The sequence below is a fragment of the Mixophyes fleayi genome, chromosome 6, assembly GCF_038048845.1.
Source record: "Mixophyes fleayi isolate aMixFle1 chromosome 6, aMixFle1.hap1, whole genome shotgun sequence".
NCBI lineage: Eukaryota > Metazoa > Chordata > Amphibia > Anura > Limnodynastidae > Mixophyes > Mixophyes fleayi.
In genome coordinates, this window is record NC_134407.1 from 53,875,396 (window position 1) to 53,894,288 (window position 18,893).

Here is an 18,893-nt window from a genome sequence, read left to right on the forward strand (position 1 = left end):
CCAGTGCTCATGAATACACCAGATGTTAATTATTGAGAAATGTATTTGCATAATACTGTTAAATAGAGTCACATGGCCACCAGCCAGTATATAAATTAATGAAAACACAGCACTTTTTCGGCACTGAGCTTTGGATTAAAACAGGCAAAGGCCATGGTAAGTCTGATTTGATATGTTATTATTACCAAAATGATAAAATCACATTTTTCAGTGAGTAGGTTTTCTGGTACACTTCAAGTTTAAAAAGATAAAGGTTTCAATTGTTTAGTGTGACATTAAGAAGCTTGGAAAGGACAATACTAAACTACTGGGCAAATTGGAACGAACATGAGTAGTGGCAATTGCTAAATATTCTAATGAATTTATAATGGACTTGCCACAAATTCTTTGCCATGCTGTGCATTTCAGAGACCATGTTGTCAGGTTCACCTAATGCACAGATCAGCTGAGGCTATTGTCTTAGGGCCTGATTCATTAAGGAAACAAAAGCAAAAAGACGAGTAAGTTTTCTCCTGGACAAAACCATGTTACAATGCAAGTGGAGCAAATTAGTTTATTATTTTGCACATAAGATAAATACTGGCTGTTTTTTCATATAGCACATAAATACTTGATAGCTTTATTTGTACAATGAAACTTAAAGTTGATTTAAAACATGCCTTATCCAAACTATAAATTTGACATCACATTTTAAATTTGCCTCCCCCTCCAATGCAACATGGTTTTGCCAAGGTGCAAAGTTACTAATTTTTTTGCAGCCAAATGACCTTAATGAATCAGGCCCTTAGTCCCTAAGAAGGCCATGAATATCTCCCAATAATACCTGCATTATTTATATATTATTGCCACTATATTAGCAAAAGCAGTAGCATTGCAAGAACCTAGGTGGTGTTTAGATTAATATATTTACTAATATATTTTATTAAGGTTAGATATTTGGGGGAGAGGAGTCACGAGGAGGGACCTGTATATTTATACATTTTGTTGAGCCAACAGCAATATTTGGTAGGTTGTAAGGGGCTTGTGGTTTTATTTAGGGAGTTAACATTCGGCAATCTATTACATTATGTGGGTGATCAAGGAAATAGCATGGTAAAAGGTACATACACTTGCATAGTTATTGTAACATTGTCAAAGGTAGTCTTGTCCACCGGTGAATTCCTCTATAACATCGACATCTTGGCTTTCTCAGGAATATTTGCTGCGTTGTCTACTCGCTGTGGGCCTGGTATCTATGTGTTGTGCACAGTGCATGATAGAGCAAAATGGAAAAGTTGGTCATGATGTTCATACACATGCACTATATGTGGAACACCCTGATGGTGAGTTGTGCTTTTAATTATAGAATTGCCAATGTATTAACATTGTTTAATGATATCTATGTCCCCAAGCAAGATCATTACTTTTAACTGCAAGCGCAGCATTGGAAGATAAAATGCACTGAGTGAGCACTGTGTAGCTGAATCAGGGCTTCACTGCACAAGCTCAGAAGTAGGGGGCTGCGGAAGGATGGACTGCATCGTTGAGCACCTCATCCAAATTTTGCAAGGGGGACCAACAATGTAGTGTTCCGCCTCTGAATATTGTGCTGGGGATTTTAAATGTGATTAGGCAGGGGGTCCTAGGCGAATTATACAGGTAAGGGGTTTTGGAAATGACTTTGTGGAATCATGCTGCATTCCGGTAGTAGATAGAACACCCCTTCCTTCCTCAGTCACTCCTCTTCAGACGTAAGGAGTCATAAGGGGCAAAAAGTCGTAGGTCTGAGTAGTCGCAGTTGTGTTCATCCACTTTCTGAGCCTGCACATATGTAGTGTGGAAAAATGCAAAGTCTCACACTGAATTAGGCCCACCGTGTTTTATAAAGAGATTTGATTTATTAAAGAATGTCCAGTACAAGTGCGGTATAAATATCTTTATTCACCTCATTGATTACATATTCTACTTTTATATATGTCATTGATGATTATTATATATTTATCTTTATTTTATAAGTGGTATGTGTTGCTGTTTTTAATTGTTGATTATTACAATGATTTTAAATCAAATCCTTTGTATAAGGTTTTTCTGCTATATTGATCATCAATATATATTTAGGTGTTTTTAGCTCTTTGTGTTTTTAAAAGTTTTTAAACGGGAATGGCAAACTCCCTTTTTTTTTAACAACTGCTAAAAATATATCTATTTTTACTGTTTAAAATATTTCTCATATGTATTATTAATAATAATGTTGTCATTTTGTGAATTTAGCACCTGAATTTTTATTATTTCTTTCTGACTGAAATCTGCTGTAAACATATTATATGTAATGCTACAACTTCATTTTGACATTATCAAATTTGTTCAGCAGTTGAAAATCTGTACAGAAGTTGAGGACAGACTAATAGCCAATTGAAAGTAACTGCTAATCTGATTTAAACCAACTAATATTTAGAAATGTAGCCATGCCACAAATTAATTAGCAAAAGCCCTTGGACCTCTAACAGCATGAGGAATTTAATTAGAATAGTCATGTGCAAGACATGACAGGGAAAATCTAAATTAATATTAGCAAAATAGTTGCTAGTATTAATCAAACATTCTGAGCTCAACCCGCGTTTAATATTATACACTTGCATTTAGGCTTTGCGTACTCCCAAATCCATCAAAACACGGATCTCAAGATATATGTACTTTTGAAATCGGGGGCAGGTCTGCTGCGCTGTACTACACAAGACGCTGGAGGATATCAGGGGCAAACGCAGGACACACCATGTCACCAGTGGGCGTGACCAGCATGCATGGGGGCGTGGCTATAATAGTAGACAGTGCTTGGCTGCTCTCCAACTCTTCCTATCCCTATCATATACATGGGCAATGCTGCATGTACTACTATTAGGTGCGTGCAGCTCTCCCTTTACAAGCAGAGCTGTGTGAAGTGGGGGCAGGGTCCAGCCACCTCAATTATACAGTGCCCCAGGCTTGGAGAGGGGTTTCCAGGCACTAGGAACCCCCCCCCCCCACCACCCTCTGTTTGCCTATGGATATATCCAATACCAATGTGGATCATAAATTCGCAAAAGTATTCACAGGAAAAAAAATACTGAATTAAAGTCATCTGTTATTAACATAGGCATTAATGATTAAACATTTTTTTAAAGAAAAAATGGCCCCATGAAATAAATTTATTAGAATGTTGTTAATGTCTACTGGACATACAATACATTTTTACAATTGCTCATGATTGCAAACACATGTTATAGCATGCATACGAGACTGTCAACACTACTGATCAGGACTTAGACCAACCCTTTAACTGGACAAGAGATGCGGCAGAAAAACAAGTAACTTTGAGATGGCCAGAGCTGGATTCAGACGTGGCTGCGTGCGTTTGAGTTTGGCACGCCCCTAATGTAAATTCACTATGGCAAAATGCCCCCTCCCCACCCAGCTCATTCCCTGATATCCTAGGCTGTAGTAAGTGTTGTTTGCATTCAAAGACACAGGGGACAAGGCTGCGTGCACAGCCATATCTCCCAGTTCTGGGCACGTGCAGAGTGATTTTGCATACAATATGCTCAAAATCGTCAGATACGTGCCTTGATGAATCAGGTTCTTTGCTTCCATCATGTAATATTCATAAGCGTTTTGCAAGGACCACAGTAGAAGATCTGTCTGGAATTCCAATCCTCTTTCTAAGCCAAGACAGAAGCACTAGATTACAAGCTTACACGAATATCTAAAAAATTAATTTGCTCTTAATGGGCCTGAGTCATTAAGGAAAGTAAGGCAAAAAAAGGAGTAAATGTTCTCTGAGACAAACCGTGCTGCAATGCAAGAGTGCACATCAGTTTATTATTTTACACAAACGTTGAATGCTGGCTGTTTTTTCATGTAGCACACAAATACTTGATAGCTTTATTTTTACACTGCAATTTAAAGTTTATCTAGGACATGCCCTACCCCAACTATAAATCTGTGCCCACATTTTAAATTTACCTCCCCCTCCAATGCAGCATGGTTTTGCCCTAGTGCAAAGTTACTCCTTTTTTATGTTTTGCTCTCCTGAATGACTCAGGCCCAATGTCTTTAAGTCAAATGCCAATTTAAAGAGTAAGAGGAGTTGTTTTGTAACAGATGAAATTGTCTGGACGATTCAGGAGCTGATTTATTGGAGTATTTAATGTGAAGTTCTCTAGTTAATCTATAAGCATAAATGCTGTCTGCCAGCTCCCAAGAATTTTATTCTGATCCATATCCTGTCCATTTAACCACATATTGTATTCTATTTTTATTGGTTTTTCTTCTCCCTCAACAATTACAAGTGGGGTCGGTATCAAAATTCAACCTGAGAAGGGTTCTCATGAACTGGTCTAACTCCTTCAATACTAAGGATGAGTGCGACTTGTCCTACACATATACCTCTAAAGTGTGCAGTCCCACCCCATACTTGCCCCATACTTCCTTCTTTCATATTATGCTGCCCACCATAGTAATTGTTTGGTTATAACATGTGATCTCCACACAATAATATTTTACACTACAAAAAAACAATAAGTAGTCCAGGGACGAGGGAGGGGTATTATAATGCCCAGATCACCCTAGAAACTATGAGGACCCCTTATTTTAAAGAGTGCTCGCTTAGTAGTTATTATCTGGAGATCACCAGACAAAGCACCCTACACTACAGAGAGTGTTAAGATTTTATTAAGATATTATTATTATTATTATTATTATTATTAATAATAATAATAATAATAATAATAATAATAATAATAATAATAATAATAATAACCTTTATTTATAGGGAACCCCATGTGGTCCACAGTCTTGTACAGAGGACAATCAACAAGACAATACATGGTATAACAGTACAACACAGTAACCAAATAACACTACATCTCTTAACACAGCTACTGATAACCTGGTTGGGAAATGGGGTGATCTCCCCATCCTGGCTTCAATAAACTCAGGGGTACCCTCATTTTATGGGGTAGGTTGTCTATATTAAAAATGGGCTGTCCCGGCAATAGGGTTTCTGGGATCCATTTCGGGACCCATGGCACTAGCTATGGCAGGGATGAAGTGGAAACTAGAAGGTCTTGCTCATAGAGGGAGGATGTGCTCTATTCCTGTATACCAGATGTCAGGAGGAGGAATGCTGGACTAGACTACGCACTGGAATAAGTGAATGGAATCTGGACACAGGAACAGAGGGACTGAACCCAGGGCCAGCGACTCAGTACACCCAAGGATCCAGAAACTCAAAAGATTATAGTACCAAAACTGGGACTGGGAAGGTACAGAATTTAAGGCAGTTGACTACCTGAACTGGATAAGCCTGGAACTGGCCCCAGGCAACTCAGAACTCAGAAACTGAGTCAAGCCTGGAACTGGAAGCTGGTACCCAGAGGAACAGAGATGGCTCCAGAAGTTGGAAGACTCAGAGCAGTAACCTACTACCCCAAATAGCAAGAAGGTGAGTCAGACAAATAGGCTGAGGAGAGCTGGATCCACACTAGAGGTGAAAGCTGGAATCTGTACAGCAGCAGATAGAATGAAGCTAAATCCACACAAAAGGTTAATGGCTAAAGTCTGTAAATCAGCAGGCAGAATGAAGCTGGATCCAAATGAAGGGTTAATGAGTGACGTCTGTACAGCAGCAAGCAGAATGAAGCAGCAAACAAACAGCAATAGTGGTAAGATGGGGCTAGGAAATTGTTGTACTGGCAATTTGTTGAGGGTACAAGATGCATTTTTATAGTGATCAGATGGAGCTAATTGGTGGATGAAGTAAGATGCTCAGAATAGCAGAATATAGAAAAATGTCTCACCCAAAATGGCAGCCTCCAGTTCAGCAGACAGAAGTCACACTTTGTCTTAGGATTTGGAATGTTGCACTCTGACAGGATGTCATTGCACGATGATATGATACCACCGAATGGCGTAAACAGGGCTAAGGCCCCGAATCATGACATGGGTTACCCATGTTATTCCTACACATTTTATGCATTTCATTCAAGTGCAGATTTTACTTTTTCTGTTTTGGAAAGGTGGATTGATGCCAAATCAAGAACCACAAAGTATCTATTGGTGGTGTTTAGAAAAAAAATAGACACTTTGGTCATTTTGGGTACATTTTCTTTGACATGTCGGACAGTATACACAAACTATAAATTTGAAAAAGCGCAGTCTTCTGAAAAAAAAAAAAGGTATAATTGGTTTGGGTACTGCATAAGCAAATTAATGATATTGTTGTGTAAATATGACCAGCCCAAAAGGTGCCAAAATAGGTTCAGTGTGAAAAGACTCAGTGGTGAAGGGATTAAGAAGATAAATGTGAAAATCGGATGTATTTTTTTAGGGACTGGAAACTATAAGTGAAAAGCTACTTGGTTAATTTGACATTATATCTTAAATGGTCCAATAAAGTTTTGACCCAGTTTTAGAGAAGGTATATGAACAAGATTGTAAGCCTCACGTAGGTCAAGCTTGGTAAAAAAAATCTTTGCCTTGTATAACCTCTCAAGCAATTCATATATTAAAGGGAGTGGGTAATGTTTTTAGCTGTGATCTTATTTAACTCCATATATTGAATACAGATGCGTAAAGTAGAGTCCTTATCAACAAGGAATAAAGCTGCACCATCCAGAGAAGTGGAGTGACGAATAAATGCATTCTCGTGAGACCTTGAACTCTGGTTCAGACGGAGAATAAATCACAAGCATCGTAAAATCCTCTGTATTGTGATTGGAAGTACATTCAGAGACTAAAGTCCTTGGAGGACAGTTCAGCTTACAGTGCTAAGAGGGAAATGATAAAGTGTATCCCAGTTAAATGAACGGGATTCCCAAAATAATGGGAAATTTGGGTAAAACAAAATCAAATAAAAGTTTATAATTTCCTTATGTTCTGGCTCTATAATCTTTTGGTGTTGAAAGGTTTCATGAGTTACTGACTCAGAAACCAAATGAGATCCATTTACAGACTCCACATTTACAGGAGCTTGTATGGACCTTGATTCAATGATATTCTGTGTAAAGGTCATGTCCATAAAATTGCCCACAGCACCGGAGTCGAACATGGCCAAATTGGTAATTAGAAGAGACAGTAAGAATGTGTAATTGGGAGAACAAAATTGGATTGCTGAGGCATTGGGCTTTCTTCTCCTTGCCTGTACAGATTTTATGATACTTTTCCAGATTGCGTTCTACGAAAGGTAAATCAACCATATTGCACAGGGTAAATCAAATTATATGATGCAAAAAGCCAAATAGAACCTGGTCTTCTCTTTTAGCAGACCGCCTTTCCTTTAGACACAGAAATGTCCCCAGATGTTGCGCATGCGGTAGTAGAGGCATATTCTGAGAAAGGTAACAGTACAGGAGAATTGTAAAGCCATGAATTCATAACTTTAAAGGTGAAACATACTCAGAGGGCATTTTGAGTGTCTGCCTGCACTGTAATTATCCACTCTGCTGTTCATAAGTATACAAAGAAATCTAGCAGCCAATGGTAAGGGAAGAATCTTAAAATGGACCACATTTATGCCCGTCGATACTGACAGCGAGATACAGGTAAATCACAAGGTACCAATTAATACAATCTTCATGCGTTCAGAAAGGCCTAGCCAGAATGTATTTTTCAATTTAGACTCGGGAACCAGAGCACAAAATTAAACTGCATACTGACCATGTCTGAGAAGTAACAGGCTGTCCAAAGTGGAAGAGACCTGACAATGTTCTTTAAAAACTTTATAAAATGCAAATAAGCATTGTAAGTAAGTTAATTTTTTCCCATGGAGGTGTAGCCCATGCGACGACCTGGACAGAAAGCAAGTGTCATAAGTATGCTTCAAACTCAGCTTCAACTCAAACTTTTGCTGCAGGGAGTCCGCAGGTCGCGACCCTTAGGGTAGCCCCCTGATGTGATAGAGGGTAGTTGGATGGATGCAGCTGGATACACAGGCAGGTACAAAGGTTGTGGTTAATATACCAAGCCAGGTCGGATACACTCTGAAGTACACGGTGCCGAGGAGAATCCAGAAAGCGAGGTCAGTAAACAAGCCATGTCGGATACACACTGAGGTAGAATGCAAAGGTAAAAAGTATTGAGTGGGCTGTGTGATCAGTCACACAGCAATGTTGATCAGAGGGTTGTTGTCTAGTGTTAGCTGTGTAGAGAGTGGCAATAGGATAACCTAGGGAGATTAAGATGCTGGTTGAGGAATATCATAAGCTTGTCTGAAGAGGTGGGTTTTCAGAGAACACTTGAAGGTTGGAAGACTGCACTAGAAACCCAACCAGGTTCATCAAAAATCTTTTTAAAAGTTTCCAGGAAGGTGGTACTATTGCGCAACAAGAGGTTGTTGCTTTCCCATAACGGAGAGGCCGATGCTAAAGCTTGTCCAGACAGAAGGGAGATAATGTATGCAATTTTAGTTTTCTCAGTAGGAAAATTTAACGGATGTAATTCTAACTGTATGTTGCACTAGTTTAGAAATCCTTGACAGGCCTTGGGATCACCATCAAATTTAGGAGGATTAGGAATCTGGAGAGGGGACACCGTGGCTTGGGTCACTGTAGGAGTTTTTGCCAGAGGCGAAGGGTCTGGCGGATTAGCTTGTGAAGCCAAGGTGTTCTGCAGCATATTGAGGCAAGTAGATAGACCCTGAATGTATTGTAGAAGTTGGACTTGATTGATCTCTTGCTCCTCTACCCGACGAATAAGATGCTCCAGAAGATCTCGCGGAGAAGGTTTGCCAGATCCGTCCATCGTTTGGGTCAGAGCAAACTGTTATGGTCACTGAGAGCAACTATTAATCAGGATTGGCACAGGCCTTCCTGAAGCGCGGAGTCGGACCCGCTGGTCTTTAACAACAACCGCCACAAGGACTCCTGATGAATTTTGCTGCCAGGAGTCCGCAGGTCGCGCCCCTCAGAGTAGCCCCCTGATGTGATAGAGGATAGATTGACAGATGCAGCTGGATACACTGGTTGGTTTAGAGGTCGTGGTCAATAAACCAAGTTCATTCAGATACACTCTGAGGTACTCAATGCTGAGGACAATCCAGAAAGCAAGGTCAGTGAACAAGCCTGGTCGGATACACTCTGAGATACGCGATGCCAAGGACGATCAGGGAAGTGAAGTCAGTGAACAAGCTGTGTCGGATACACAATGAGGTATGCAGTGCCAGGGACATTTCAGAAAGCAAGGTCAGTGAACAACCCGGGTCGGATGCATACTGAGGTATGCGGTGCCAAGGACAATCCAGAAAGCGAGGTCAGTGAACAAGCCGGGTCGGATAAACACTGAAGAAAGCAGCACAAGGGTTAATCCAGGACACGTAATCAGACAGTCAGGAGAAATTCACTAGGAGCCGAGAACCAGAATGCATAGCGGGAGCCAAAAGTCGGGGTTAGCAACCTGTTGCTCTGACACAGTGTGTCAGAGTGGATCTTATATAGTGCAGGGAGTTTCAAACTCCCCACCCACAGTCACATGATCGCAGCACCAAGCAGGAAGTAAACAAGTGAATGCTGATCAGGAGCGGGGATCAGGTAAATTCCTCACATGCTGCAAAGATATATTTGGCACAAGTGATAGCAAGAACATTTTGAAGGCCCTTTTGCACATTTAGAAGAAATGTTTCTTGGTTAAACCACAAACTGGTTGAGAAAGCCCATACAATGGAGAAATACGTAGGTTTTGATCAGGTTTAGTACAAATAAGCATAGTAGATGCAGTATAAGAAGTAGAAACTGGAATGCCAGAAGAAGTGGCCAATGAAGAGTGAAGTATGTTCATGAGAGTGAAAAGACCTTATTATAACTGATTTTGTTTTGTTTACTCTATATCTCTAAGTTCTCTAGATCCTGTTGAAGCTGGTACCAGAATGTCAGCAGGGTCTATGTTCTGAGCAAACCGATTTTACCCATATTCATTAGCTGGCTAACCTAAAGAGCAGAATCTAATGGGCACACTGGTTCTCACCAGGTACCCACACAAGGCTGTGATAGATAAGGCAGGATACAGGTTAGAACCCCAGGCTAAGCTTACCAAGGAGCAGCTAACAGTAACTGACAAGGGCTAAAACATAGGTATAGTGAGAAACATGAAGGAAATGTCAATCAAAGACCAAGGCATAGGGCCTGAGGCAAAGGTTCAGAGCCAATATATAAAAGTCATGGTCAAGTTCACTCTCAAACAATCATAGTCAAAAAATCAAACTGAGTCTGAAAGTGAGAATCAGAGACACAGGAATAAAATGCTCAAGTAATAGGACCCAGTCTGAGCAAGATTTTATAGTGAGACTGAATATGTCACAGAGCCCAAGGGTGTTCTCACACATCATGAGCATGAGAAGAGCCCAAATATGTGCCCAAAACTAATAGGGTGTGTATCTATAGAATGCTGTCACTAATGGAAAGCGTGACGTGCAGATCCGTATAGGGGACTACGTGGCTGGAGAGATAACGAAGGTTTACTGATCACATTATTGGGTCTTGGAACACAGGAACAAACTTTTTGAGGACCATCAACTCCTTCAATTGAATTTATCCTTTCATTATTGAGGATGTAAATTGTGACATTGTTCTCAGGTTAATAATTAAGATATTGAATTTTGTTGTTATGATGTCTAATATTGTATTTGCAGTTTATATGTTTTTTTGCAATAAACTGATGTTAATAAAGTGTGTTGATTGATAGAGTCATTTCTCTATTACCTTCTCTGACATAATTGTTTTTTTATTTGATTTTTTCTTGTTTTATTTTATTTTGATTTTACAGTATGTTACCATCGCTCAGAGCTGTATTTCTTTGTTATTAATAGTTGTCTTGAAAATACTGGGTCCATCTGTGCAAAAGTTGGTGTGATGTCACATTTGCACAGTGAATATGCACTTCCAAAATAACCATATCTGTCTAGTTGTGTGGTGAAACTGCTGGACAGCCTGAAATTTTTCCAACAAAGAGAAGTGAGCTTAAAAAAACAGACAACTTCTCATTCAGACGGTAGTGATGACCACAGGTAGGAAAGGGGGTGGCAGGGACAAAGTGTTCTTTGGTTGTGTAAGAGAGGTGGCATTCTGCCAACCTTCTATTGCTAACACATCTATCAATCTGGATCAGTCCATTTGTGGACCAGTCCATTCGTGGTTTCGTGCTACTGACAAGGGGGGGGAGGGGTGAGACAACTAAGCCATCCTAGTTAGCATGCAGTGCCCTGTTGTACTTGATACCCAACCAGAGCCCATAGAATAGTATTTTATTTTAAAAAAATGACACTGGGCACAGTTAACCTTCTACACTATCCAGGGACTCTTGCTACCCCTACCAGCATCCTGTCTGAAAGTGTTTACTGCGGTCTGTGCAATAGTCACAGAGAAGTGTATCCAGCTGTCTTCCCACTGGAATGGCTCTTATTTTTAAATATATCAATTGGTTCCCCCAAAATTTGTGCACCCTCACAGCATGGAGAACGACAAATTTAGAGCCACGTACATATTAACATTGCTGTACCACAAGATAAAATGGCATGACCATTTAGGGTGTTAGATGCAATTTCAGGTCCTCCCCTATTTATGTTATATATTTTAATAAATGGTGTTGCCTATATTTGCATTATCTGTAAAGTAGATATTAGTTCCTGGATAAATACTGGTCTGCTGAGCAGCTGTATATCCCATCTACATGATGACTATAGCTTTTGCATACGAGCAGGTAACCACACCTTTATTTTTTAAATTGTGTACAATGCATACAGCTTGAAGCTTGACAAATTAGGTGTTTCCGCTTGCTTCCCTTTCATACATTATATGAAAAGCAAACTACTCGTCCACAGCACAATAAATATACACTCCCAATAGAACATTCTAAACTTCTTACCCATAAACTACCCACCCAAAAGGAACTGTCCACCCTCTAAACCTTAAGATGAAAAAATAGGAAGGGAGCAGGGAAATCTGAATCCACACAAACCTCTTTTCCATGCAGTGTTTTGCCCTCTCCATATTAAAAAGCACAGCTTGAAGGTATAGAAGCTGAGCATCCATGGGGAAGAGTGAGAGGTACTGCTGCTGGCAGAATCTGCACTAGGGGCTAATAATACAGCTGCCTAAGCTACTCTGCCCCACATTTGTGTGCAATGCCAGCATTTCAGTAGAGCATTTGCGTGAAGCATCTAATAATATTTTTTCCTGCCTTTCCATGAATTCCATGGACCTAACTGTGTTAAGGTGTAATAACCACATTATTGTATGGAACAAAGGAGGTTGTATTTTTTTTCATAGTCCTTTATAAAAGTACATGCTGTACAGAGATGTTCCAAAGCCTCACATTTCCTAAGACACTCCAAGCTTCAGCTTTTGATAAAGTTCAAACAACCTTAATCCTGGAGTATATGCATCCCCCACACACACAGTGAGAGCAGCCATTTTATGGGCTGTACAAATAGTTATGAGACTGTAGCCTATCAATTAATTAGGAATTAGTTACATTAATGATGTAAGAGGTCCAAACTGCCTCTTGCCTCGGTGATGTCATTAGTTTCAAGGGGAATGATAGGTTGCATATTGGTTCAGCCCATAAAATGGCTACTCTGTGTATAGGCAATAGGTAAACTTTAATGTGCCCCAGCGCAAAGGTCACCTCCACTGCCACAGAAATATTTATGAGGAATATTAAAAATGGATTATTGAAACATCATATATGCTACTTTTATTTCAGGCTGCTGGAAGGAAGGACAATTTTATAAAGTGGGAGAGCAATGGAAGTCAGATTGTTGTCTTTGCACTTGTAATGGAGACCACATAGAATGCTGTGCCAAGTATGTTTCCTCATTCATCTCTTAATGTTGTTCTGAGCAGTAAGGGCATGATTGTAGAAGTAATTTGACATATATTTTTGTATTAAGTAACTATTGCTGTTTTAAATTACTCCTACTTTAATTCATAGTTGCCGACTTTGTGACTCTGTCCTTCATGAGGACAGGTAACGTGACAGGGTAGGAGGGGCGAAGTGACGTCTTTGCATCACCATAGCCACGCCCCACTATAAAATGCCTAAATTCACCGCATAGAATAGCAGTGGGGGCCTTAATGGCACGATTAAGCCCCACCCTCGATATTCAATGTCGTGAATTTCGTCATTTTTTTGGATCCGGGAGTGGTGCCTACTCTTTTGGGAGTCTGGGAGGACTCCCCGAAATTCGGGAGCCTTCCAGAAATTTCAGGAAAGTGCAGACATAGGCGATTAATGACCACTAAAGAAAAGGCACACAACCTAATTGGGGGAGCACACTGGGGGCCTCATTCATTAAGGAGCGTAACTGGTCTTATTTTGCATATAATGCGCATAAACCAGACCAAACGACACATAATGCAGCAGCGTTCAATTCACATTCGAGTGCAAAGGATACTTATGACAGCTTACAATTTCAGGGAGGGAACGGGAAGGGAAAAGAGTGTATGTCATAGTCAATGTACACTAAGGGCATGCCAAGCTTATGTGTACACAGCAGCATCCGATTCAAGTGATGGGCATCTCTCAGGTACTTGTTTTTCAGCCGTATCACTTGCTTCAGCTACAGGTCTAGTCTAAGTGCCGGTTACTAGTGATGTCGGCTGAGTATGTATGCTAGAATATGTGTTTGCAGGAGCAACTATAAAATTGTATTATGTGTACAGTAGACATTAATTACATCCTAATAAATGTTTTTCGTGAAAAAAGAAAGACCAAAAAAACCCTACGTGCATAGGCCCAGTCCCTTCCCTTACCGGAAATCTTAGGCTGTAGTAAGGGTCCTTTGAACACGAAGATGAATTGGATGCTGCTGCGTTCTCTGGCATATGCTCCGAATGCAGGATATAGCAGCATTTCCGCTCCTCATCCAGGGCAGCAGAAGAGATTGATTACTAGTATAGGTTTTCTGATTTTTATGAATTATCTATTTCATTTCCTTTTACAAATAATCAGTATGCAACTTATGTGAAAACTGAACCAACATTTGTTTTCTCTTATCTGCAACCCCCTCCCATCTCCTCCAATCCTCTGATCCAGCATTTTCTGTGTTGCCTCTAAAGTCTGAGTAGGAGATCCCCTTTCCTGCGTGGAGTGTTTTTTTTTTTTTTTAAACTGCTTGTCAATATCCCTCTCTACGGGGCTTCCCAGACATCCAAAGTAAAAAAAAGTAAATTAGTTACCTTTAATTTCCTTTCCTCAACAAACTCCACTGCAGCCATTACAAATAGGTTAAATCCTTTCTCAGCTGACAGAGACAAGAAAAGGAAACACCTCACCAGGTAACCTAGCTCCTCTTTCCTTTATGTGTCTTTGAGTAACTTTCCAAGCTGTTCCTAAAACATATTACAAACAGCATGGGTGGGATATATTAGGGCTCCCACGGAGTCCTTAGAGGAAAGGAAATGAATGGTAACTAATTTGCTTTTTTCCACCTTGCACTCCCTGTCAGCCATTACAAGTGGTATGTACCCAAGCAATGCCAGAGGGTGGGAATTGATGTATTGCAAATAAAAGATCTTTATTGATCTACTGTCTAAAGAATCTTTCCTCCAAATTGACCATACTGAGAGGAAATCACATCCAGGAGATAAGGTCTAGAAAAAGTATGCAGTAATAACCATCCTGCTGCTCTAAAAATGTCAATTGTTGAGACATAAAGATGTTGCGATAGCTGTGGTTGAATGAGCCCTGAGGATTCTCAGCTCCAGACGCTCTTTCCCTTCTCAGTAAGCATGTGGAACACATCTTTGTACGATGTCCATTTTCCAGGATGTATCTGACAGTGGCTCAGGAAATCTGCTATCACATTGTTTTTCTATGCACCATGGAGAGCTGAGAGGGACTTAAGGTTGTTTACTGATCATGTCATCATTGCTTCCAGTTCTGTCATCCTAACTCTGCTTCTGATACCTCCTTGTCTGTTTGTAAAGGCCACCGCTGTCCGGTTGTCTGAAAATATTTTCAGATGCTTGTGCTACAGAAGGTGTTGGAAGTGTAACATTGCATTCCACACAGTTCCCAATTCTGGAGATTCTTTTCGTCTGGTTGCCATAAACCTTGAACCATTTGTGAGTGACTGTGTGTGCCCCAGCCCGTAGAGCAGGAATCTGTAGTCAATATCTCCCAATATTGGTCTGTGAGGCCATTTGAGTGATTTTCTTACCTCTTTTGGTGACTTTGACCATTGGTTCTAAATCTTGTTGACTGTGACTCCACTTTCTCAATAATTCTAGTTGGAGATCTCGCATTTGTCATCTTGCACATCTTATAATTTCTATCATGGAATAAAACATTCATAGAAGCTTCAGACAATCCCTTATAAATGTTTGTCTTTTGACTTGTACTCTGTATGTCAGATGCTATATCTTGAGGAACCATTCTCTGGATACAGTCATTTTCTTTGAAACTGAAGCTGCTGTGTGGGTACCAGATAGCTCTTAATCATATTTATGATTATATTTATGATCCAACCATGATCTTGCAAAAAGGTGATTACTTATATTGTATTTTCCTATTACCAAGTTGTTGTCTAAGCATGGCCAAATTGCAATCCCTTGTTTTCTTGGAACAAATGATGTTGTTCTGCTATAGGTATATATGGGTAAGCATCCTGCAGCTTTATGGAAGTTAAGTAATCCCCTTTCTCTATAACTCTGAGGATTGAACTCACTGACTCCATATGAAAGTGCCTAGTTGTACATGTGGGTTGAGTCTTCTTAGATCCAGCATTGTCCTGAAACCTTCTGAGTAAAATCCCTTGCCTTGTTGGTTGGTGGACAGGAGAAACTACTCTCTTTTTCAGTAGAGTTTGTAGACTGTTGCACAGAGCTTCCAAATGCAGAGGAGAGGATGTTGGGTATTTGGATTCCACAAAGATAATCCCCCTGGAATTTGTAACCCCTATCTGTATTCTCTTGTCAGAACATCCACTGATCTTGACTCCATGTTTACAAGTACCTTGAAATGCTACCCCTATGGTAACTTCTGTGCTGTTTACAAGTCATCGTGTATTTTTAGATCTAAGATTCAAATCTTTGCCTCTAAAGGAGTGAAAACTTTGTCTGAATACATTTACCTCCAAACTGTATTGTATATTGTTTGCCAGCATGATATTTCCTTGTTTCCTTAAAGCATTGACAGGAAGAGGGAGAGGGAGCCGATCTTCTAATGTCTTGCGGAAGAAATTCAGATTTGTTACCTGCTATTTTCTGAATCATTAGATGAAGTTTGTCTCCAAACAGTAATGAACCTTCATAGGGTAGTAAGTCTATTCTTACACTATGAATCTGTTGCCCAAGACCTTAACCAAGGGGCTTATCTGCATACTACTGTATTTTCCACACTTCTAGCTGAAAGTGTGAAGATATCCAAAGAAGCATCACTTACACAATCAATCCCATTTCTCTCGCCATATTCCTGAGTAGATACTCTCTGCTAATCTTCTCCTTAGTATTTTTGCATAAAGTATCCATCCAGACTCAATACTCTAGAAACTGAGGCCACTGAAACTCCTGCTTTAATTGTTGTTCCTGTATAAATATGTAATTTCTCTCAATTTTGCTATTAATATGATCCCTTAGGTCCACCATCCACTAAAGGTATGATAGTCTTTGCTTATAAACTAGCCACATCTGCATCTATTTTAGGAATTACATCCAACTTAGAGACTTCCTAATGTTGTAAAGGATACATATGATTCAACCTCTCAGGATCAGACTGCTGCCTGTCCATCTGTTCCCATTCTTTACAGATGAGATCCCTAATTACTTTATGCACCGGGAAGACCCTTTTATTCTCTTCAAAGACAGCAACCTATAGGAACTCTGTGAGTGTTACATCTTCTATACCCATATCCTTATTAATATATTTAAATATGACTTCTACTGTTTCCAATGGCATTGACTCTTCTTTGATTTCCTCTTCATCACTTTCAGATGATCCATTATATTCATGTAACGACCCCTTTATGTCAAAATTACAGAGTCCCGGCATATCATCAGGTTCTAAATATTTTTGAGACATGGTTCTTTTCAAGCATTGAACTCTCCCTTAGTTGCAAAGGCTTTCATCATTCAAATTATAAGACTTTTTATATTGCTCAGGAGGCTGTACTTCATCTTCACTGCTCTGCAATATACAATTATTGCACACACTGGCTTCATAATCAACTGCTAGTCCCTTATAATAACATACACCACATACTCTATTGTGGATTTTCTTCCCTCTTCCTGGCTCTGAAAGGATACTGGAGAGGAAAATAATTAATAACTAACTGCTCTATTACAGCAAATCCACCTTACTAGGGGATTACTTTGAGCTGGTTCTTTTCGGTTTTGTTGGGGTGGGTTCTGGGTCCATAATGTATAACACTTGTGCAGAAAGGGATTGCTTTACTTTTGGAAGTAGTTGGCTATGCAGCTCTACGCTGTTATTCATATGCCGGATAACCGAGATGTGTGTGCGGCTGACTGGCACCTATTAATGTTGCATCCGCTCTTCTCTGTCTATCATCATGCCCCGGCATTTGCTGCATCAGAGCAAGAGTGCTGCGGCCCCATCTTGGCTAGCATTCTGATATTGCCTCAATACTGAGATCATCTGGGATTGGTCCCAAGAAAAACAAGGTAAGTCACTTAACAAAATAACAGACATCTCTACAATAACATCCGCCTTGTTCAGCTGGAGAGACAGGGAAAAACACATGAAGGAAGGAGGAGCTAGGTTGTATACCTGGTGAGGTGTTTCTATTTTCTGTCTCTGTCAGCTGAGCCATTTGAAATGGCTGCCAGGGATACCAAGGGGGACATTTTCTTTATTTATCTCACATAATTCCACCCAGAACTAAACTTGGTATTGGGGAGAGTTATCTTTTAAGATTCCATCAAACTTTTTGAAATGTTGTGATGTGTAAATCTGTACTCAGTGAGGGGAATTCAACTGCTAGCAATCATCTGCTCTCATTATCAGGTACTGTGGTACCCGAATATCACAGATTTCCCCGCGCACCTCTGTGGGGTGTGAGGTAAAATCTGTGATGTTACATCGGAACAGTCACAAAGGTACTCCGCAGCACATACAAAGCAATTCAATTCCTCCTAGTATGTTTAAAATATTAATAACATTTTTTTATGTCTTTCTTTCAGCTTTAAAACGCCAAAGTTAGATGATCCTGCAAACTGTGAATGTCATCTCAACAAGAAAACCTGTGAAGTTGAAGTTAAACCGAAGGATAATAAGGCAATTGTCTGTGAAGTAGACGGTTGGATTATTTAAAGCGGCTGTTCTACGGTGCCCATAATAATGAGTGATTATTAAATCAAGAATGGTAGTCAAACAGCTCCAGTCAGATTCTGTAAAATGATTTTAAAGCACCTTTGTCAGGATGGGTTAGATTACAATTAGTGTTTGACTTTAATAAATCGCGTTATATTCAAAATATAGTACACACTAGCCCTGCAGAATTTTTTTTATCATACAATTGTTCAAAATGTTCATTCTTCCAGTTAAATAAAAATGGTTTAAAAGATATCAGTTAGCCAAGAATTGAACATGTTTTAGACTTTTTTCCACTAAAAGGTATTAAATCAGCATTGAAATAATATTGCTATGTCTATAAACTCTTTAATTATGCTATACAAACAGCTAGTAGTAAAATAGCCAATCATGCACATTATATTTACAGCTCAACTTTGTACACCTTACTTGCACATTAACAGGGATGTGTTGCTATATATATATATATATATATATATATATATATATATATATATTGGAAATTCTTCCAACTGGCATGCAAAAAGATTATTATAATAATTTAAAGCTATATACAAATTATGTTTAATACAATGAAGTCTGACTAGCCCACTATTGTCTGTGCTGAATGTTATCCT

General features: G+C 39.6%; 1 long non-coding RNA gene across 1 annotated transcript; it reads left to right on the forward strand.

Moving 5' to 3' along the window:
• Positions 1-1,214: 1,214 nt before the first annotated feature.
• Positions 1,215-18,529, forward strand: LOC142160263 (uncharacterized). Its single transcript, XR_012693122.1, has 3 exons — positions 1,215-1,322; positions 12,709-12,808; positions 18,147-18,529. It is a non-coding gene; the product is annotated as an uncharacterized LOC142160263 (long non-coding RNA).
• The last annotated feature ends 364 nt before the right edge of the window (positions 18,530-18,893 follow it).